Source organism: Ochotona princeps, chromosome 6 (assembly GCF_030435755.1).
Source record: "Ochotona princeps isolate mOchPri1 chromosome 6, mOchPri1.hap1, whole genome shotgun sequence".
Lineage (NCBI taxonomy): Eukaryota > Metazoa > Chordata > Mammalia > Lagomorpha > Ochotonidae > Ochotona > Ochotona princeps.
The window spans coordinates 28,116,714-28,139,447 of NC_080837.1; positions in this window are offsets into that span (position 1 = coordinate 28,116,714).

Genomic DNA, 22,734 nt, shown 5'->3' on the forward strand with positions numbered 1-22,734 from the left:
GACAGAAAGGCATCTCCCATCTCCTGGTTCACTCCCCAAACCCCCCTAAGCGCCACGGCTGGGCCAGAACAAAGCCAGGAGACTAGTACTACTAGTACTAAGGTGACTTATACATGTGTCAGGGGCCCAATTCGTTGTCTGCCACTTCCCAGGGTGTACATTGGCAGGAAGCTGGACTCAGCAGCAGAGCCAGGACTCAAGCCTGACATGGGAGTGGAGACTTCACCACAGTAATACCTGTGTGCCCCGCCCCTGCCCCAGGCCCCTTGCAATGAAGTCACCTGTCATTCAGGGAGGAAGATAATCACTATCTGTGAGGACACTTTGTTTACACTGGTGGGGCTGAGTGCTCCAGTTCCTAACCAGTTTGCTATAGGGTAGGTTCAGTAGGTATCTCCCATAATCCTTTTTCACACCTCTGTCTGTCACAAGTATTTTGTCACCTGGTAGTTATCACTAGAATACCATTCCCTGAAGAGTTCATGCTGAGTTTGGTGTGCAACTTGAGTCTTTGACTGTAACCTCACTGCCTCTGGCAATCTCCTAGGTGTGGTATCTGGAAAGCACAAGAGCTCGGGCTCAGGAGGCCTAGGATCTGCCCGCCCATCCTCGTGAGAGCTCGAGGCCTGTGAATGACTAGCCTGGCCGTCCTCTCCATATCCAGGACGTTCATTACACAGGGGCCCACAAGCAGAGAGACCGCGTGCTCAATGCTCTGCTGTTGTCACACTGGTATTCCTCTTTGTGCTCTGAAGTTGCTTGGGACAATGGGGCACACAGGGGAGCCGAGGAGACAGATGCAACATGTGTGGTTTCTGGTCTTTGCCACCCACTTCACTTAGAGCATTCTAAGCGCATGACAGCACAGAATTCAGTGCATTGGGGTTCGGTGAGGCAAAACAAATACAAGGGAAGTATGTTATATTGTACAGCTGGGTAAGTAGGGTGTGGGCAGCTCTGAAAGGCCATGCCTTCCACTAGAGCTGGAACTTACCTTACACATAGAAAAGAAGCGTGAGTAGGGGCCAGCACTGTGGCACAGTGGGTCAATCCAGCACTCACAAAATGGAATCCTGCCTGCTCAGCTTCTGAGCCAACATTCCTGTGGATGCTCCGGGAAGGCTGCAGATGGTCATTTGGGAGTAAACCAGCAGATGGAAGCGCTCTCTCTCTCTTTCTCTCTCTCTCTCTCCACACACATCTTCCTCTCACTTGGCCTTTCAAAGAGAAAAAAAAAAATCAGAAAAAAAGAAAAGGAAAAGGGGGGACAGCGCCAATGTACAGGAGGCTAAGCTTCCACTTGCAGCATTGGATGCAGCCCTGGCATCCCATGAGGGCATCAGTTCAAGTCCTTACTGCACCATTTCCAATCCAGCTCCTGCTAATGTGTCTGGGCAATCTGTCGAGGATGGCTCAGGTCCTTGTGCCCCTGCGCCCACACGGGAAATGCAGAAGAGCTTCCTGGCTTCTAGTTTCAGATCAGCTCAGCTCCAGCTGGTGCAGCCATTTGGGGAATGAACCAGCAGATGGAAGATAGCTCTCTGTCTCTCCTCTCTGCAACTCTGCCCTTCAAATAAAAATAAACCTTAAAACAAAACAAACAAAAAAAGCAGGTGGGTGGGTGTTTGGCATAGAGGCTAAAATCCTGCTTGGGTCACTCGCAGCCCTATTGGGTTTGCGTTCCAGCTCCGATCCCAGCTCTATCTTCTTTTAATGGCATCCAAGAGGCAGCAGTTGATGGCTCAGGTGCGTGGACTGCTGCCAGCCGGGCGGGAGACCCAGGCAGAATTCTAGGCTCTGGCTTTGGCCTAGCCAAGCCCTGGTTATTGTGGGCATGTGCATAATGGCTCCAAGGTCTCTTGGCCTTTCAAGTAATGTTTAAAATAAATTTAAAAATTTAAAACAATACAGAAAGCCACACAGTCTTCTAGAATATGAAAGCCCAAAGTGCCCCGATTATCATATCCTTGCTTTCTTGTGTAACTTCCCCTATATTAACCAACTGCCCATGCAGAAGACATTTCCTTTTCCTTTCAGTCCTTTCTTATGTTCCAGTAAGCTGCAGTTCTGGTAGAATATGTGTGCAACAAAAACTGAAATGATAATGGATGAGTTTATGCAGCATTTCTGCTGCTCTGGTAAGAACGACAAACATGTGCTGCAAACAGGAACTATGAAAGAGAAATCGTGAGTCCATATAGGAATAAAAAAACATATTTGTCTGTTTCAAAGTGACAAGAAAGAGACCTATCATCTGCTGATTCACTCCCCAAATACCTACAACAGGCTGGGGCTGGACCAGGGTGAAGCCAGGAACCAGGAAACTTCACTGTGAATCTCCCACATGAGTGGCAGGAACTCAGATATTCAAACTACCATCTGCTGCCTCCCACACACATTAGCAGAAAGCTGGATCAGATTGATGGAGTAGTTGGAACTTGAATCAGGTATTCCAATAAGGAATGTAGGCATCCCCAGTGGTGGCTCAAACCACTGCACCGTTGTGCTCACATCCCACACTATACTACACATAATTTTTAAAACTATTTATTTATTTGAAAGGTAGAGTGATGAGGTAAGGGAGAGAAAAATCTTCTACCCACTGGCTCATTTACCAAATGGTTGCAATGGCTAGGACTGAGCCAGACCAAAGCCAGGCGCCTGGAAACATTTCAGCTTCCCGTTTGTGTGCCCAGAGTTCAAGGACTTAGGCCAACTTCTGCTGCTTTCCCAGGTGCATCATTGGCGAGCTGGATTGGAAATGGAGCAACCCAGGCTTAAATCAGCACTCCAATGTGGGATGCAGTGTCGAACGCAGTGGTGGACCTTGCCACGCTGATCCCCCCCACCTAGGACTTGAATGCTCTTACGTTTGTATTTAAAACTTGCATCGCTTCTTGGCCTTTTGGCTAAGATCAAGTGTATTTAAAACTTGCATTGCACAATATAAAAATCAAGTATAAAATCCATGCTAATAATATAATTTCTCCTTACATTAGAATCACATCAGGCAGCCAATTCAAAGCATGACAGTAAGAAAGACTGCAGAGAAAAGCTCTGTAGTTTAGCAACGTTTTTTCACGCTTTTTGAACAAAAGAGTTCCAGAAATTATGCATCCCATTTTGTTAGGCTCCTGCCCTCCTGCTCCCCTCGCCCGGGAGTCTCAGTAGCTCTGGAGGAAGAGGGGTCAGGGAGACTCCTCACTTACCCCCATTCCTCCCAGGCAGAGAAGGGGAAAAGAGTTCTGCCCCTGCACAGAAACCACAGTCCAAGGCTGCCTCAACCCACCGCCCACACTCAGGAGGCGCACTTCCTGTAGTAAACACAGGCTTCATTACTCATGGCAGCAGGAAGTGGGGGAGGAGGAAGGTGGCGTTTCCCTGTGGAGGCACATTTCCCAGCAGAAATGATATAGGTCCCAGCTCTGTATTCTCCTTGTGCAGCTGCGTATGGGCTTCAAGATGCCTCTAAAAGGAAGTCTGATAACTCATTTTTTTAGAAGCAGATAAAGAGATAGAGGGAGAGAGAGAGAGAGCTCCCATCTACTGGTGGACTCCCCAAAGGCTCATCATAGCAAGGTCTGATTCAGGTTCAAAGTCAGTAGATATGAATGTAATCCAGGTCTCCTTCATTAGTGGGGGAACCCAATGACTTGAACCATCATCATCGCTTCTCAGTCTGCTAGCTGCAATTAGTAAACAAAAGTTAGGAATCACATTCAGGTACTCCAAGGTGGGATGCAGGGGTCTTTATCACACTAGGATCATCATTTGCCACCTACACAGTATTTATAATATTGTTTCCCACAAGTAATTGTATTTTCAGAAGCAACCAACCAGGTTAGAAATCAACCACACTCAAGTCTTAAGCAGGGATCACCTGTCCCAGCCTAGCTCAGAGATGCTGAGACTGCAGGGATGGATGGAGTCTTCAGGACCCAGAGAAACAACTAAGGGTCAATGAGAAAGTTATTAATGGTCATGACTTCACTTTTTCCCTGGGCGATAAGAAGAGTCCAATCCTTTAGGTTTGCAGCTTGACTGCAAGTTTACCATAATTGACTGGTTTCCAGTAACCCACACCCACACACATTCACCAAGGCTAAGGGATGAGGCACTGCAAGCCAGATGCCCAATCATTAAGAACTCAAGGAAAGAACCGGTGGAATAGCTTTGCAAGATATTCCTCCGCCTGCAGTGTGAGCATCCCATATAGATCCCAATTTATGTCCCAGCTACTCCACTTCCGATCCAGTTCTCTGATAACGGCCTGAAAAAGCAGCAGAAGATGGGTGCAGTCCTTGGGTCCCTGCACCAACATGGGAGGCCTTAAGAAGTGCCCCTGCATCCACTTGAGACCTGAAAGAAGCTGCTGGCTCCTGACTTCCAGTTGCCTTAGTTCTGGCCACTGCATCTATTTGGGGGGTGAACCACCAGATGAAAGACTTCTCTGTCTTTCCTTCTCTCTGTAACTCGACATTTCAAATACATCTTTGAAGAATTAGCCTGCAAAGCCACCAGCCCTGTCTTTGGGTTCTGTTTAAAGATTCATTTATTTGGGGGCTGGTGCAATGGCTCAGTGGCTAAATCCTTGCTTTACAAGTGCTAGAATTCCATATGGGCACTGGTTCATGTCCCAGCTTTTCCATTTCCCATCCAGCTCCCTGCTAATACTCTGGAAAAGCATAAGAAGGATAGCTCAAGTCCTTGGGACCCTGCGCTCAAGTGCATTACCAGGAAGCTGGATCTCAAACAGAGCAGTCAGGACCTAAACTGGTATTCTGATATGGGTGCCAGCATTGCAGACAGTAGCTTAACCCACTATACAACAGTATCAACACTTTAACTTTTAAAAAAAATTTTCTATTTATTTATTAATTGGAAAGACAGATATACAGAGAGACAGAAAGAGACAAAGATGCTCTGTCCGCCAACTCACTCCCCAAGTGGCCGCAAGGGCCAAAATTGAGCCAATCCAAAGCCAGGAGCCAGGAGCCAGGAGCCAGGAACTTCTTTTGGGTCTCCCACCTGGGTGCAGGCTCCCAAGGTTTTGGATCATCCTGTACCGCTTTCTCATGCCACAATCCGGGAAGCGGAAAAGAAGTGGAGCAGCAGGGAGATAAAACTGGTGCCCACAGGAGATCCCGGTGCATGCAAGGCAAGGACTTAGTTACTAGGTTATTGCGCTGGACCCTTAACTTTATTTTTAAGCAACTTACTCCTAGGGAATTTGACATTTTAGTTAGCCCTTTCTATGACCCGGCATATCTAATAAAGCCTTTTTGTATATGCTTTTTCTAGGCAGAATTAAATGAACAATTCCAGGTATAGCGTTATTATTGTCTTGTTAGATAAGGGACATTAGGATGCTTGCAATTCTGTTTTCATTTTTCTTAGTAAAGAGGCCTAGCATTGAATGTTATGTGACTTTAGGAAACAGTCAACGATATCACGTGGTTTTGTTTCTTGGAATAAAAACATTACTCTAAGCACATGTTCTTTTAAGAGAACTTCAGCCTAATAATGTTAAACGCATTATCCCAAATCAGTAGAGAATGAAACGAATTTGCTCTGTTTTGTTCACTCATGCTGCTTCATGCAATGTGACTTTTCTTCAGTGTAGATCCATCTGTTGGGTGTTTACTACTCCAGAGAACTTAAGGTCACACCAGTCCAAGTGACTGCTTATGTGAGCTAACTTTCTTTCTTTTTTTTTTTTTTTTAAATTTATTCATTTTATTACAGCCAGATATACAGATATACAGAGACAGAGAGGAAGATCTTCCGTCCGATGATTCACTCCCCAAGTGAGCCACAATGGGCCGGTGCGCGCCAATCCGATGCCGGGAACCTGGAACCTCTTCCGGGTTTCCCACGCGGGTGCAGTGTCCCAATGCATTGGGCCGTCCTCAACTGCTTTCCTAGGCCACAAGCAGGGAGCTGGATGGGAAGTGGAGCTGCCGGGATTAGAACCGGCGCCCATATGGGATCCCGGGGCTTTCAAGGCGAGGACTTTAGCCGCTAGACCATGCCGCCAGACCCGTGAGCTAACTTTCAAGATGTCCGTTTTATTTTATTTTAAATATTTTTTTTATTTTTATGGAAAGGCAGATTTTCTTCCATCTGCTGGTTCACTCTCCAAATGACCGCAATGGCTAGACAGTTGAGCCAGTCTGAAGTCTGAAGCTAGGAACTTCTTTTGGGTCTTCCACATAGGTGCATTGGTCCATCCTCTGCCGCTTTCCCAGGACACAACCAGGGAGCCGGATGGGAAGTGGAGCAGCCTGGACACAAACTGGTGCCCAAATGGCATGCAGCTCTGCAAGGTAGATGATTAGCCACTTGAGCCACCATGCTGTCCCCAGAGAGTCCATTTTAAATAAAACAAGTCTCTTAGCAATGAGCCTTGGGCTTCACTATGAAACTAGAAGAATCCACCAGGGGACCGGCATGGGGCACAGTGGATTATCCCAGGTTGGTGCAGACTCGAGGCTAGCTACTCCACATTTCCAATACAGCTACTTCCTAACACACTTGAAAATTACAGAAGTAGGAAACTGAATGGAGTTTTAGGTTCCTGGCTTTGACCTGGCGCAGTCCTGGCTGTTGCAACCTTCTGGGGAATAACCCAACAGATGAAAAATCTCTGTCTCTCTGTCTCTCTCTGTTTCTCCCCACCACCCCCCTTTCCCTCTGTCTGCAGCTCTTCCTTTCAAATAAATAAAATCTTTTGAAACTAGCATCTTGGGCCTAAGCTATGGCCTAGCAGCTAAAGTCCTCACCCTGAACGCGCTGGGAATTCCATATGGGCATTGGTTCTAATCCCGGTGTTCCTGCTTCCCATCCAGCTCCCTGACTGTGGCCTGGAAAAGCAGTCAAGGACAGCCCAAAGCCTTGGGATCCTGCACCCATGTGGGAGATCTGGAGGAAGTTTCTGGCTCCTGGTTCCTGGTGCAACATGGGCCATTGTGGTCACTTGGGGAGTGAATCATCAGATGGAAGATCTTCCTCTCTGTCTCTCCTCCCCTCTGTATATCTGACTTTGCAATAAAAATAAATAAATCTTAAAAAAAACACCCCAGCATCTTGGCATTGATAATAGAGGTTCTGGACAATGATTCCTTAATCTAATCTTTCAAATGGTATAAATAACATCTCCCTCATTGGGTTGGTGCAAGATTTGAGTGAGGGGCCTGTAGCATTGGCTCAACTGGCTGGTCCTTCACTTCCAAGTGTCAGGATCCCATGTAGGAATATGTTTGTGTCCAGCTACTCCACTTCTCATCCAGTTCCTTGCCTATGGCCTGGGAAAGTAGTTGAGGATGCCCCAAATCCTTGGGACTCTGCACCCATGTGGGAGACCCAGAAGAAGCGCCTGGCTCCTGGCTCCAGATCAGCTCAGCATTGGCCATTGCAGCCATTTGGGGAGTGGACCCGTGGATGGAAGATCTTTCTGTCTCTCCTGCTTTCTGTAAATCTGCTTTTCCAATAAAAACAAATACATTTCTTTTAAAATTTGCATGAAATAATAATGTGAGTCAAAGCATTCTGAATACATCAAACACAAATAAGATCCCCAGAAGCCTGCCTATTTAACTATAATTTCCCAAAGGTAAGCCAAATTTCTTTCATTCACTCATCCAGCAGCTGTTCTTTGAGTATCTACTTCATCCGAGACAGAACTTCCCCCGTCACTTTTCTGGCAACCTAATTGGGAAGGTATTTGGACATCTAACATGTAAATTGGTGGAGTCCTTTTTTATTTTTCTTTTTACAGTATTTGAGTTCACTGTTTGCAGGCTTGTTTATTTCTCAAAGGCTATGATTAAACAGTGAAACACAAGATGTGCTCCAGCACGCTGCTGCAGAAAATGAAGGCCCAACATAATCTCCATCTGCATCTTTTCAGAGAAAGCCGGAGAGACAGAGGGAGAGCCCAGAGGGAGGTCCATCCGCCAGCACAGAGGAGCAGATCAGGAGCTGCTATATATAACCTCTCAGATCCCAACTGCCAGTGTAACAGTGAATAGATTCACTTCCATGAAAGCTATTCATGACATTCTCATTTAATTTTGCCTGTGGTCCATTCCAGCAAAGAAAGCCTGCTTCTCCTTTGAGCAGCCTCTATTGCTTCCACAGGAAAAAAGAACAGACAAAGCATTCTTGGGGGAATAGCAAAAATCTGTAAAATGAATCACCTACAGCAGATTGTGAAAGGGAAGAAAATTCAAGGTTGTTTTCCACCTCCCTCTGTAGCTCAGAGATGAATCCTAAAAATATTCCTCCTCCTGATATGGGGAAGCTGAGGAAAGACCTCTGTGTTCCAAGTTCGATGATGGCCTTGGAGTGGAATGGGAAAAAAAGGAAGAGGGAGATGGGAAATGGTAGCTCGGGAGGGTCTTCTGAAAGATAATGCACCTGTTCCAAAGAAGCTAGGCAGAATCAGAGCAATCTAGCTGGGATGAAACCGGCATTTCCTAATGCAGCCCCATGCTCAAAGCTTGCAAGTCAGACTGCCTCGGTCAGCAGGAAGGCTCCACAAGCTTCCTCGGGCTTCTCTCCCACCACACCTCCTGTGTGATCATATTTTTACTCATTTAAATGAATGTTCATATCTTCAACACCAGGCTCGTTTCTTTGTAGGAGCAGCAGGAGGCTCTTTTTCAGATGTTTCTTCAATCAAAACTTATATAAGTCTGTTTTTTCAAAACTCATGATGGTTTTTTAAAGATTTTTTTTAAAGAAAGAGCATCAGAGAATGACACACATACACACACATGGGGTAGAGGAGTGGGGAAGGGGAGAAAGAGGAGACAGAAATATATTCATCTCCTGTTCATTCTCCAAGTGCACACAATAGCCAGGTCTGCACCAGGCTGAAGGCAGGAGCCAAGAATTCCATCAGAGTCACCCACATAGGAATCAAGTACTTGGACCATCCTCCACTGTGCTCCCAGGTGCATTAGCAGGGAACAGGGTAGGAAGCAGAACAGGTGGGACTCAAATCAGCACTCCCATGTAGGATGCTGGTGTCACAAGCAGTGGGCCCAACCTGCTGTGCCACAACGCCAGCATCCACATCCATATTAAAAGCTTTATATATTGCAAGTATTCCAATCTTAATAGAAAATTTGCACATATAGAACAAAGAATTTTTATCTAAACAAATCTACAGCAGTTTGCTGGTATGATCTCTGTTGTGGAAATGCAACCACTGTCTACATTCTTCTTCAAGATAGGCCCTGTTGCCCAGCTGTGCAAACTGTCCGTTATCATTTCCTGCAAGCTCTCCTTGTCTCTGGAGACCTATCTTGCCCAAGCAGAGGAGCCTTCCCTGGGTAGTACAAATCCAATGACTGACAGAGGCAAAGACACAAGAAGGCCCTGGCTTCTTTGGTCCTGCGCAGGAGGCCTGTGATGGGCCATTTCTGTTCAAGAGCTTCCTGCACGGGGTTGGCTGAGGTTATCAGCCTGCATCTCAGATCAACTTCTCCCTTGGCCAGTCCTGCTTCCTTCCTTTTCCTATCCACAGATATTGATTCCAAGAGCCCTAACAAATATCCTGAGCACTTAAATCTGTCTCAGACACTGCCTCCTGGAAAAGTTGAGCATCACAGTCGCAGTCAGGTGTGAGCAAGCAGTGGTGAGATGAGGCCTTGGAGGTGGGCTGCTCTCCAGCCAGTTGGTTGGGAGGACCAAACTGCTGGTGCAACACAATAGCCTTTGGCACAGGCTACTAAAATTTGCACCTGTGGAGGACTGGGATGTATCCTGTATTAGGATTGGGATAGTATCTTGTAGGGCATGCAAGCAGAAAATAAGATGAAACAGGAACTATAGGGACAAGGGGATTGATGTGTATTGCTTAGTCCCACTGAAGCTCTAGGAAAAGAAATCGGAAGACTGACAGAGTGCCTTCCAGGCAACTGAGAGTCAAGGATGAAAAGCAATGGGTCTTCGGTAGCACTTAAGGAGGCTTTCTCAGCCTGCAGTGGGAGGGCAGAGCAAAACAAGGACAAAGATGCAGGCCTGGGCATCAGTGTAGCTAGGCTTCAAAGGGGAGGCTGCCAACCAAATTAGGGCTCCTTTACCTCATCTTTGGTAAAACACAGCCTTTCGTAAAAATTATTTCATTTTAAAATGAAAGTATTTATTTACGTGAGAGAGAGTGAGAGAGAGAGAGAATCATCACTCCAAATGTTGGCAACAGTCATGGCTAGGTCAGGCCAAAGCCAGGGACCAGGGATTCCTTCCCTGTATCCTAGGAGAATGCCAGTGGCCCACGGACTTGGGCCATCTTCTGCTGCCTTCTCATGCACATTAGCAGGGAGCTGAATTGCAAATGGAGCAGCTAGGACTTGAACTGGCTCTCCGATGGGATGCTGGCATTGCTGACCATGGCATAAGTCTCTCTCTGGCTTTCTTTCTTTTTTTTTTTTTTTTAAAGATTTATTCATTTTTTTTATTACAGCCAGATATACACAGAGGAGGAGAGACAGAGAGAAAGATCTTCCCTCCGATGATTCACTCCCCAAGTGAGCCGCAATGGGCCGATGCGCGCCAATCCGAAGCCGGGAACCTGGAACCTCTTCCGGGTCTCCCACGCGGGTTGCAGGGTCCCAATGCATTGGGCCATCCTCAACTGCTTTCCCAGGCCACAAGCAGGGAGCTGGATGGGAAGTGGAGCTGCCGGGATTAGAATCGGCGCCCATATGGGATCCCGGCGTGTTCAAGGCGAGGACTTTAGCCGCTAGGCCACGCCGCCGGGCCCTCTCTCTGGCTTTCAAATAAATAAAATAAAGAAATAAAAATAAAAGACCTAAATTAGTGAAAGTCTCTGTAAAGATACTACCCTGATTTTCTGAAAGAAATTAACAAGATGATTCTAAATTTATATGGAAATGCAAGGGACCCTGAATCATTAAAGTAATTTGAGAACAGATGGATAGGATAGGATAGGATAGGATAGGATAGGATAGGATAGGATGGGATAGATAGGATAGGATAGGATAGGATAGGATAGGATGGGATAGATAGGATAGGATAGGATAGGATAGGATAGGATGGGATAGATAGGATAGGATAGGATAGGATAGGATAGGATAGGATGGGATAGATAGGATAGGATAGGATAGGATAGGATGGGATGGGATGGGATGGGATGGGATGGGATAGGACAGATAGAATAGGATAGGATAGGATAGGATAGGATAGGATAGGATAGGATAGGATAGGATAGGATAGAATAAAAAGTCCAGAGATGGGGCCAGTGCAAGAGTGTAGCATGCTAATCCTCCACCTGTGGCATCAGTATGCTATATGGGCACAAGTACTAGTCCCAGCTGCACCATTTTCAATCCAGCTGCTTGCTAACGGCCTGGGAAAACGGGAGCATGGCCCAAAGCCTTGGGCCTGTTCACCATTGCAGCCATTTGGAGAGAAATCCAGTAGATGGAAGATCTCTCCCCTTCTCTCTCCATAACTCTTTTTTTCTTTTAAAGATTCACTATGATTTTTTTTTTTTGGGGGGGAAAGTCAGATATACAGGGAGAAGGAGAGACAGAAAGGAAAATCTTCCATCTAATGATTCGTTCCCGAAGCAGTCGCAACAGCCAGAGCTAAGTTGATCTGAAGCCAGGAGCCTCTTCCAGGTCTCCCATGCAGGTGCAGGGTCCCAAGGCTTTGGGCCGTCCTTGGCTGCTTTCCCAGACCACGAGCAGGCAGCTATATGGGAAGTTGGGCCACTGGGATTAGAAGTAGTGCCAATATGAGATGCTAGCGCACACGAGGCGATAACTTTAGCAATTAGGCTACCACGTTGGGCACAATAAACAAACAAGCCATATATGTGTGTGTGTGTGTGTGTGAGAGAGAGAGAGAGAGACATACATACATACATATTAGGGCCCAGCAAAAAAAATGGCTCATAGCTGAATTCTCATCTTGCAAACTGGGATCCCATAAGGGTGCCAGTTTTTGCCCTGGATATTGCATTTCCCTTCCACCTCCCTGCTTGTGGCCTGGGAAAGCAGTTGAGGAGGGCCGAAAGCCTTGGGACCCAGAACCCATGTGGGAAACCTGGAAGAAGGTCCTGGCTTCTGGCTTCAGATGGCTCAGTTCCTGCCATTTGGGAACTTGGGGAGTAAACCAAATGGACAGAAGAGCTCTCTATCTCTCTTTTTCTCTGCAAATCTGCCTTTCCAATAAAAATAAAATAATAATACAAAAAACCTTCCTCATATGTATTTCCCAGCTGTGTTGTTCCAGATTCCAATGCCTACTTAGATCCCATCAGGAAGCCCTGCAGGGGTAAGGTAGGTATCTGGGGGCAGTGGTCTAATAGCCACTTTTAGCAATGCCTGTATTCCATAGTGGATTCAGGTCCCAGTTCTGCTTCCCATTCAATTTCCTGCTAATCTGCCTTGGAGGCAGCAGGTGTTGACCCAAGTACTTGGGTTGCTACCATTCATGTGGGAGACATATATGAGGTTTCTAAGTTTCTGGCTACAACCTGGCCCAACACTAAACCTTTGCTGATGTTTGGAGAGCGAACCAATAAATAAGGATCTGTGTGTGTGTGTGTGTGTGTGTGTGTGTGTGTGTGTGTGTGTGTGAGAGAGAGAGAGAGAGAGAGAGAGAGATTGATTGCCGTTTAAATAGAATGAAGAAGAATAAATACCTTTTAAAAAGATGTATTTATTTTTATTGGAAAGTCAGGTTTACACAGAGAAGAAGAGACAGAGAAAAAGATGTTCCATCTGCTGGTTCACTCCCCAAGTGGCCACAAGGGCCAGAGCTGAGTCAATTCAAAGCCAGGAGCCCAGAGTTCCCTGCCCCCGCAACCGCTGTCCCAGTCTCCCATATGGGTGCAGAGTCCCAAGGCCTTGGATCATCTCCTACTGCTTTCTCAGGTCATAAACAGGGAGCTGGATGGGAAGTGGAGCAGCCAAAGCATGAATAAGCACCCATACAGGCACTTGGATGTAGAAGATTTAGCCATTGAGCCAATGTGCCAGTTCCTTAAAAATATATATTAAAAATCTAGAGATAAATTTACACACTCCTTGGTATCTTAAATATATTTGTGCTGAAATACTCTGTGACTATTATTTAGTTATTTATTTGAAAAACAGATTTACAGAGTGAAGGAGAGACAGAAAGATCTTCCATCTGCTGGTTCACCCCCTCAAGTGGCTGCAACAGCGGAAGCTGAGCTGATCCCAAGCCAGGAGTGAGGCGTCTCCTATGGGTCTCCCACGTGGGTGCAGGGTCCCAAGGCTTTGGGCCATCCTCGACTGCTTTCCCAGGCCACAAGCAGGGAGCTGGATGGGGAGTGGAGCAGCAAAGATATGAACTGGCGCCCATATGGGACCCTGGGCAGGCAAGGCAAGAACTTCAGCCACTAGGCTACCACACCAGGCCCAGTGAATACAATTTATAAAGAACAGAAGCTTTCTCATAGTTTTGGAGGCTGGGATGTACAATATTAATCCCTGGAGCACTTGACTCTCTGGTGAATGCTGTTCTTGGCATCCAAGTTGGCATCTCACCTGAACCGCCCTGATGGAGAGGTTGAAAGGGCAATAGTGAAACGCCGTGTGCAACTTTCAAGGGCCTAAAACCTGCTCACCAGGGAGGGGCCGTCACGGCCCTATCACCTCCTATATACTCCATTAACGCTATTATATTAGTAATATCTGAATTTTGGAAGTGAGACATTCAAACCAGGGCAACGGGCAATGAGTTCACAACAATAGCACCAAAACAACTGATGTGAGGGAAAGTTTTCCAGCACATGGAGCCAGGACAACTGGGTAGCCACACGCAAAGAATGAAATTGGACATCTGTATCATGCAATACATACAAATTAACACAAAACGGATTACAAACTTAAAAAATGTACATGCCAACACTCTTCAAAATGAAAACCATTTGTGTCTCAAGGGAAATGAAGACAAGAAAATGCAGACAAGGTCCAGTGTTGTGGCATAGTGGGTAACACTACCATCAGCAACAGCAGCATTCCATATGGGATATTTGTGCCCAGCTTCCTTAGTCCCCAAACAGCTCCCTGCTAACGGCAAAGGAAAAGCAGAAGAAGATGGCTCAAGTGTTTGGGCTCTTCCCACTCAAGGGGGAGACCTGCAGGATGCTCTTGACTCCCTGCTCTTGGTTTAAGCCTGGCCCAGTCATGACCATGTGACCATCTGGGGAGTGACCAGCAGATGGAAGATCTTTCCCTTTCTCTCTCTCTCTCTCTCTTCCTTCCCCTTTGTGCCTCCCTCCTTCTCTGTAACTCTTTCAAATAAATAAATAAATGTTTTAAAAAACGAAGACAACTCACACAATGAAATGTTTGTAAGTCATACCTCTAGCAAGAACTCAATATCCACAACGTATATTCTTTATTCAAAAACAATGACACGTAAATGATCAATTTTAAAACAGCCAAAGAATCTTAGTAGAATTATCTCTAAAGAAGGTCTGGTGTGATAGCGTAGTGGTTAAGGTCCTCGCCTTGCATGCCTGGGATCCCATATGGGCGCGGGTTCCAATCCCAGCAGCCCTGCTTTCCATCCAGCTCCCTGCTTGTGGCCTGGGAAAGCAGTCGAGGACGGCCCAGTCTTGGGATCCAGAATCCGCGTGGGAGACCTGGAAGAGCTCCTGGCTCCTGGCTTTCTTTGGATCAGCTCAGTTCCAGTTGTTGAGGCCACTGGGGAGTGAATCCTCGGATGGAAGATCTTCCCCTCTGTCTCTCCTCCTCTCTATATATCTGACTTTCCAATAAAAATAAATAAATCTTTAAAAAAACAGAATTATCTCTATAAAGAACATGTGCAAATGAACAAAACACATAAAAACAGATGTTCAATACCATTGGTCATTAAGGAAATGCAAATAAAACCACAATGAGATACCACTTCCTGCCCACTTGAGTGGGTGTAACAGAAAAAAAATAGCAAAACAGGAAAATAACAAGTATTAGTAAGAATGTGGGGAAATTAGAACCCTCATACACTGCTAGCTGGAATGTAATAGGATGCAGCCCCTTTAGAAAATAGTGTAGCAATTGCTGGCAACATGAAACCTTTATAAAGTTACCATTTGCTGCAACAACTGTACCCTTAGGCATATACACAAAAGAAATGAAAGCATATCTACATAAAAATGTGCACACATTATTTATAGTAGCACTATTCTTACTGGCCACCAAGGAGAAACAATCCAAGCTTCCATCAACCAAAATTAACAAAATAAGATAGCAATGTAATGGTATTACTCAGCTGCAAAGCAGAGTCTGATAAATGCTACACACAGAAAAACACAGAAACCTTACGCTAACTGAAAGGAAGCATATACAGGCGCTGGGGTTTCAGTATGGCCAGCTGGGCTGCTCTATACAACACCAGAATCCTAGAAGGGCACTGGTTCAACTACTAGCCATTCCACTTCTGATCCAGCTCTCTGCTAATGAGCCTGGGAAAGCAGTGAAAACTCAACTATTTGGGCCCCTGCACTCATATGGAGGCCCAGAAAAACCTCCCAGCTCCCGGCTTCCTCCTGGCCTAGCCTAGCCTGGGCTGTTGCACCCACTGAAGCCTGGAGCCTGGAGCCAGTGAAGGGAAGATTTCTCTTTGTCTCTCCCTTACTTTGTAACTCTGCCTTTCAAATAAATAAATAAATAAATAAATAAATAAATAAATAAATAAATCTTTCAACAAAAAAGAAAGTACATACAAAGGATTACCTATTATTCCATTCATATAATGTGTTTAGCACAGAAACATCCATAGAGACAGAATGTAGTGCCTGGCAGCGCTAGTGGAAACAGAGATGACAAATGCAGTGCGCGCACAAGGATACAGCTAGGGCATGAAAAAAGCATCCTACGTTTGATTGTGGTGATGATTGCACAACTTTGTGAATATATAACGTGCCACTGACTGAGAGGCGTAAGTGAATGTTTACACGTGTGAAGGCTTATTTTGAAAGGGACTCAGGAAATGGACATGCTGCTGTGCACACACAAGGTATGGCCAGGAAACCCACCAGACAGAGGACACGCTGTTATTACCAAAGCAACGAACATGTTGTTGAAAGGGCACCAGAATTGAAAAGCACTTCACCAGTCCTTTTGCAGCCCAGGGTGATGGCAGGTGACGTTATAAAACCAAGCTATCTATTAGCAATGGATATAGTAGGAGCCAGAGATAACTGAGCCGAATGCAGTGTCCTGTCAGGGTCAGAAAGCATGTGGATGCAATCTCCATAACGGGCAGCTAAGTCAAAGTGGCACCCAGGTCACCTGACCTGAGGAGAGCTAGGGAGCTGGTTAATAAAGCAAGTGTCACGTGCTGCAGAGTAGATGGCAGCCAACACAGGTCCTCCTCAGGCTGCACAAACAAAAGATGAGTGAAAATGAACTTGGGAGCCAAGTTTTCGTATACCATTGAAACCAGGTTGGTATTAATCTGAACTAGATAGGTATAATTTAGGATGTTAATTAATTGTAATGCACAGGGCAACCCTAATAACTCAAAAATATGCACCGTAAAAGAAATAAGAGAAAGTAGTATGAAGAAAACATCTCTTTAACACAGAGAAGATTGCAATGGAGAATCAGGGAAATAAAAACAAATCTGACACAGAGGAAAGAAATAAGAAGATGCGAACTTTCCACACAAAACTGACTCCATCAGCTGACTCAGCCACGGTCACTGACCACACCATTGCTGGAGGGGTAAAGTTTGATCTTATTCTGAACACAACCACATGGATCCCGGGTTACCAGCAATGGTCTGGTTACTGAAACTGCCAAGTGCCATTGTGAGCTCCTGACACAGCACCACCTCTTCCAGAGGGCAACCAATTGGTAGCAAGTTGACACTGTGGTGTCCTTTTACTATGAAAGGTTGAGTGATTCATCTGATGGGAAGGGACACGTGTTGTGTGGAGCATCTTCCCCCTTGGGCTTCCCCCTGCAGGGCGCGGCAGGCAGCATTGCATCAGATCCAGGAACCCAAAGTTACAGCACACAATGTGTGAGAGTGAAACCACAACCACAGCAGCTATTGACTGTATCTCTTTCAAGTTATACATCCATAGCTGCTGTCTCTCTCGCTCTTTTTTTTTTCTTTCTCTCTCTGTTTTTAAGACAGTCTTCCTTCCTTTCTTTCTTTCTTTCTTTCTTTCTTTCTTTCTTTCTTTCTTTCTTTCTTTCGTTCTTTCTTAGTATTTATTTATTTTTATTGGAAAGGTAGATCTACAGAGAGAAGGAAACACAGAAAGAAAGACCTTCCATACATTGGTTTACCCCCTCCCCCAAGTGGCCACAATGGCCAGGGTTGAGCTGATCCGAAGTCAGGAGCCAGGAACCAGGAGCTTCTTCTAAGTCTCCCATGTGAATGCAGGATCCCAAGGCTTTGGATCGTCCTCCACTGTTTTCCCAGGCCACAAACAGGGAGCTGGATGGGAAGTGGAGCTGCCAGGACACAAACCTACACCCATATAGAATCCCAGTGTGTGCAAGGCTACTGCACTAGGCCCAGACTTACTTGTTTTTATTGGAAAAATCGGATTCAGAAAGAGAAGGCGAGACAGAGAGAAAGATCTTCCATCTGCTGGTTCACTACCCAAGTGGCCTCAATGGCCACAGCTGAGCCAGTCTGAAGCTAGGAGCCAGAGACTTCTTCCAGGTCTTCCACACAGATTCAGGGTCCCAAGACTCTGGGCTATCCTCTACTGTTTTCCCAGGCCACAAGCTGGAAACTGGATGGAAAGTGGAGCCGCCAAGACACAAATCAGTGTCCATTTGGGATACCAGCACATGAAAGGCAAAGATCTAGCAACTAGGCTATTGTGCCAGGCCCTAAGATATATTTATTCTTTCTGGGAAGAGTTACAGACAGAAAAGAAAATACAGAGAGAATCCTCGGAGTTTCCCACGTGAGTGCAGGATCCCAAAGCTTTGGGCCATCCTCTACTGCTTTCCCCAGGCCATTAGCAAGGAGCTGGATGAGAAGTGGAGCAGGCAGGACACAATTTGCTACCCATATGAGACCCTGGGATTTGTAAGGTGAGGATTTAGCATTGGGCCTTGGAGCTGTTGTTTATGATACAGCATTGCCAAGGGAGTTACTTACAGAAGAGTGCACACTCAGATGCAGCGCTCTGTGAGGACACACAGCCATCCTTCGGGATCCATTAAACCCATGCAGTTAACGAACTACATGTGATGCTGTGTCCCAGCAGTAAGCACACATGGATTTGAAAAGAAAACTGTGGAAGTAAAACAGGCTTGCTTATCATTACTTCCATTGACTCATAGGAAATTTATACTTCCTGTTTTTGCTACATCAGACCCTGCAGGGTTAGAGGACTTGGTTCCCTAAAAGGGGAATAGATTCATCAGGGAATACAGCAAAAGTCCCCTGGATTAGTAGCAAAACTTACTGTTGGTTACCTTGGGTTCCCAGTCAAGCAGGCTAGAAGCAGAAAGACAATCTGACCCTGATCATCAGGAGTTAGGTCTACTGTTATATATACCTACACAACTTCAAACAAAGTTTTTTGTACTCACAGAAGCCCTTTTTTTTTAATTATTGGAAAGTCAGATATATAGAAAGGAGGAGAGACAGAGAGGAAGATCTTCCATCCATTGGTTCACTCCCCAAGTGGCCACAATGGCTGGAACTGAGCCAATCCGAAGCCAGGAGCCCAGAGCCTCTTCTGGGTCTCCGACATGGATGCAGGGTCCCAAGGCTTTGGGCCATTTCAACCGCTGTCCCAGGCCACAAGCAGGGAGCTGGATAGAAAGTGGGGCTGCCGGGATTAGAACTGGCACCCATATGGGATCCTGGCATGTGTAAGGTAAGGACTTTAGCCACCGAGCCACTGCACCGGGCCCCACATAAACCCTTTTTTTTTTAAAGATTTTTTTTTAAATTGGAAAGGCAGATCATATGTAGAGAGGAGAAAAACAGAGAGAGAGAGAGAGAGAGAGAGAGAGAGAGAGAGAGAGAGAGAGAGAGAGAGAGAGAAAGGTCTTCTGTCTACTGGTTCACTCCCCAAGTGTTTACAATGGCCAGAGTTGAGTTTATCTGAAGCCAGGAGCCAGGAGCTTCTTCCAAGTCTCCCATGCAGGTGCAGGGTTCCAAGGCTTTGGGCCATCCTCTACTACTTTCCCAGACTATAAGCAGGAAGCTGAACGGAAAATGGAGCAACTGGTAAATGAACCAGCACTACATTGGATTCCTGGATTGCTACGTGAGGATTTAGCCGTTGAGCTATGGCACTAAACCCTCACATAAACTTTAGTTCTGTTTTTTCCATGAACTTTAGGAAGACTCCAAGAATGTTCTGGTATCCAGACAATCTACTTCATTGTCTTTTATTCTCTCACTTGCAATGATAAATGGATAATGCTGGAAACCCTGGCCTCATGGTAATCATGAACTGAGGCATCTTTTAGTTACTTTTATTTAAAATGCAGATTTATAGAAAGAAGAAGCAGAAAGGTCTTGCTGGTTCACTCCCCAAGAGGCTGTAATAGCCAGTGCTGTGCCAATACGAAGTCAGGAGCCAGGAGCTTCTTCTGGGTCTCCTACACAGGTGCAGGGTCCCAAGGCTTTGGTCCATCCTCCAATACTTTCCCAGGTCTCAGGCAGGGAGCTGGATGAGAAGTGGAGCAGCCAGGACACAAACTGGTACTAATATAGTATCCTGGCACTTGGAGGTGGAGAATTAGCCAAATTTCATCAGATCCTGAGGCATCTATTAGAAGGAGATCATACTCCCACATCTATCACAGAGGCCAAGAGAGGTGGAAGCTTAGAGCAAGGGAAAGTTTAAAAGGCTGTGTATTTCTAATATAACCCCACAGCCACAGCAGAGGGGGCCACAGTCTGTCCTACCAGCCTTTGCCAGGAAGAAAGATCTATTAAAAACCTGGAACAGCCACTTCTCCAACACACATGAGTAGAAGCGGATCTGAAAGCAGCATAGGAATGAATGTGGATATGAAGCCACTGGGTTTCCTGCAATGCCAGAACTTCTCGTATTGGCTACGTAGAGTAATGTGAGCTAACTGTATTGTGTTACCAGTGCCTACAGTTGCATACAGCCACCTTGCTCAAGCTCATGTCACACTGGGGACAGTCCACATTCAATTTCTGATCAAGGTATGGGATGGATGTCCAACCCTGTCAGCCTGGTTTGTGCAGGTCACTGCTGCTCCAGAGCCCACCATGGGGTCAGTTGAGGCTGTGGGGTCTCCTTATATGAAGTTTGCCTTTCCTGTTGTCTAAGCTTGCTTCCATCTCTTCCCTTTACAGGTGCTGATTCCAAGGCCATTGCCTAAGAAACATCCTGTACACTCAACTCTGACTCAGAAGCTTCTTCCCGCAGAGCCTATGTCCTGTCCTGCCCGCCCGAGTAATTCAGCGTGTATGTCTTACTCATGAGAACATTCATCTAGCTGACCCCAATAAGCCATCGAAATGAACAATTTAACATGGACACTACTCATGCAAATTTTGTCAATGGACTCAGCAATGTTCTTTTTATAGTAAAATGATCCTGCTCAGAAATCATGTTTGTATCTGGTTGCCACAGTTCTTTGTTCTCTTAAATATTGAATGGTTGCTTAGTTTTTTACCTTCATTGCCTGACATGTTTCCAGATTACAACCCACTTTTTTTTTTTCACAGAGTAAAGAATTCACAATGCCCTTCAATCTAGGGCTCTCTGATGTTGTATTGTGGCCAGATGACCCTTAGCACAAGTGTCAGAGAAGCAGTGCTGTGTCCTCACTGCAGCCTGTGGAGTTAACCCCATCACTGGTGCCATTAACCACCATCACTTGAATAAACTGGCATTGGCTCTCCCACTGTAAAGCCATTCATTTTCTCCTTTTTAACTATTCTGTGGGGTCGAACTTTCAGACTACATAACTACAATTGACCTCCCACCACCCATGAGTTCTACTTCCAAGGATTTAATCAATTATGAATCAAACATGTATTTTAAAAATGCACCTGTACTAAATAAGTACAGATCTTTGCCCGCCATTATTCCCTAAACAAGATGGCGTAACAAGTATTCACATAGCATTTATATAGTATCATGTATGGTAAGTAGTCCAGAGATTACTCAAAGTATATAGGAGAAAGCGTACAGGTTATATACAAATACTATTGCCATTCGCACTTGTGTGAAAGATTGGACAGTCTGAATATTTGGGTGTTAAAGGAAGGGTCCTGAACCAATCCTCCATGCATCCCAGCGGCTAGCTGTGCCTCAGTCCTCATTATATCTCCCATTCTTTTATTTCTTGATATTCGTGTTGACTAAGGAATTCCTGTTTTATTCAGTAGATTATAATTCTTTATTACTCTTTTTTTTTTTTAAGATTTAAAGAGAGAAGGAGAGACAGAAAGAAAGATCTTCAAGTGGCTGCAATGGCCAAGGCTGAGCTGATCCAAAGCCAGAAGCCAGGATCTTCTTCTGGATCTCCCACACGGGTGCAGGGTCCCAAGGCTTTGGGCCGTCCTCCACTGCTTTCCCAGGTCACAAGCAGGGAGAAGCAAGGGAAGTGGGGCAGCCAGGACATGAACTGGCACCCATTTAGGCAAGGATTTAGCCACTGAGCTATCATGCTGAGCCCAAATTCTTTAATATTTATAAACAGCTCCAACTGTTCCACATGTATGCAGCTGGGGCCCCTTTCAATTGGCTTCTCTCTCCTTCTGACATGTCTTCATCACCCTTACACTTCCTTGCTCACTTCACAGAATAGCCCAAGCTCATTCTGTATCTCCCCTGCCCCAGCCTTGGAATCAGTCCTTCTCCAAGAAACCCTGGTTCTTTTCAGTGGAGAAAGGTGTTTGGTACCCAAGATCTGGGCATTATCTGGGCTCACTGCCATTGAGCTGTCACTATTCTCAGAACATTTTGGTGGAAATGGATATATGTGTGTACACTTATCTGTACAAATGCATATGTTTGCATATACATACATTTATCCTCTTTCTGTATCTATATGTGCATATATTTATACATACTTCCACTATCAACTAGTTTTAGTTTTTTTCACCTCCACCCATGAGATATCTTACTCCCATTATCCTTAAAATAATGACTTATTTACTCAATGCTCTGTATGTAAACACTTTCTTGTGACTGTCTAGGATACTGTAAAATACATATTTGGCCTTTGTCCACAGTTCTTGATTGAGAGTTCCTAAAACCCTTGTAATTTCCTGAGGAAAGGGGAGCTAGGAGAAATCCTTTGTTCTCATATTTGCTCTTTGATCTTGGTTCTTGAGAACTCCTAAGGCTGCTGTCATTTTCTGAGTGGTGGGAGCATCAATATAGAGTTCCTAAGTCACTTGTGATAGGAACGTCTTTTACTCTAATGAGGTCATTTCTACTGTGTTCCTGGGTAGCCACAGGATGTGGGCTGGCTGCCAGAGGAACCAATCATGTGACAGGAGGGATGGAATTGTCAGTCCCATTTCCTGACCTCTGGGAAAGAAAAAGGAGCTGAATGTTGAGTTCATCACTAATGATCAAGTGTGTGCCTACATAATGAACCCTCCATAAAAACCTAAGAGAATGAGGTCTGGACAGCTTTGCCAGCTGAACAATGTGGAGGTGCCTGGAGGGTTGCACCCTGGGGAGGGCATGGGAGCATTGTACCTCCTTCCATACCCACCCCCTGCATCTCTTCCATC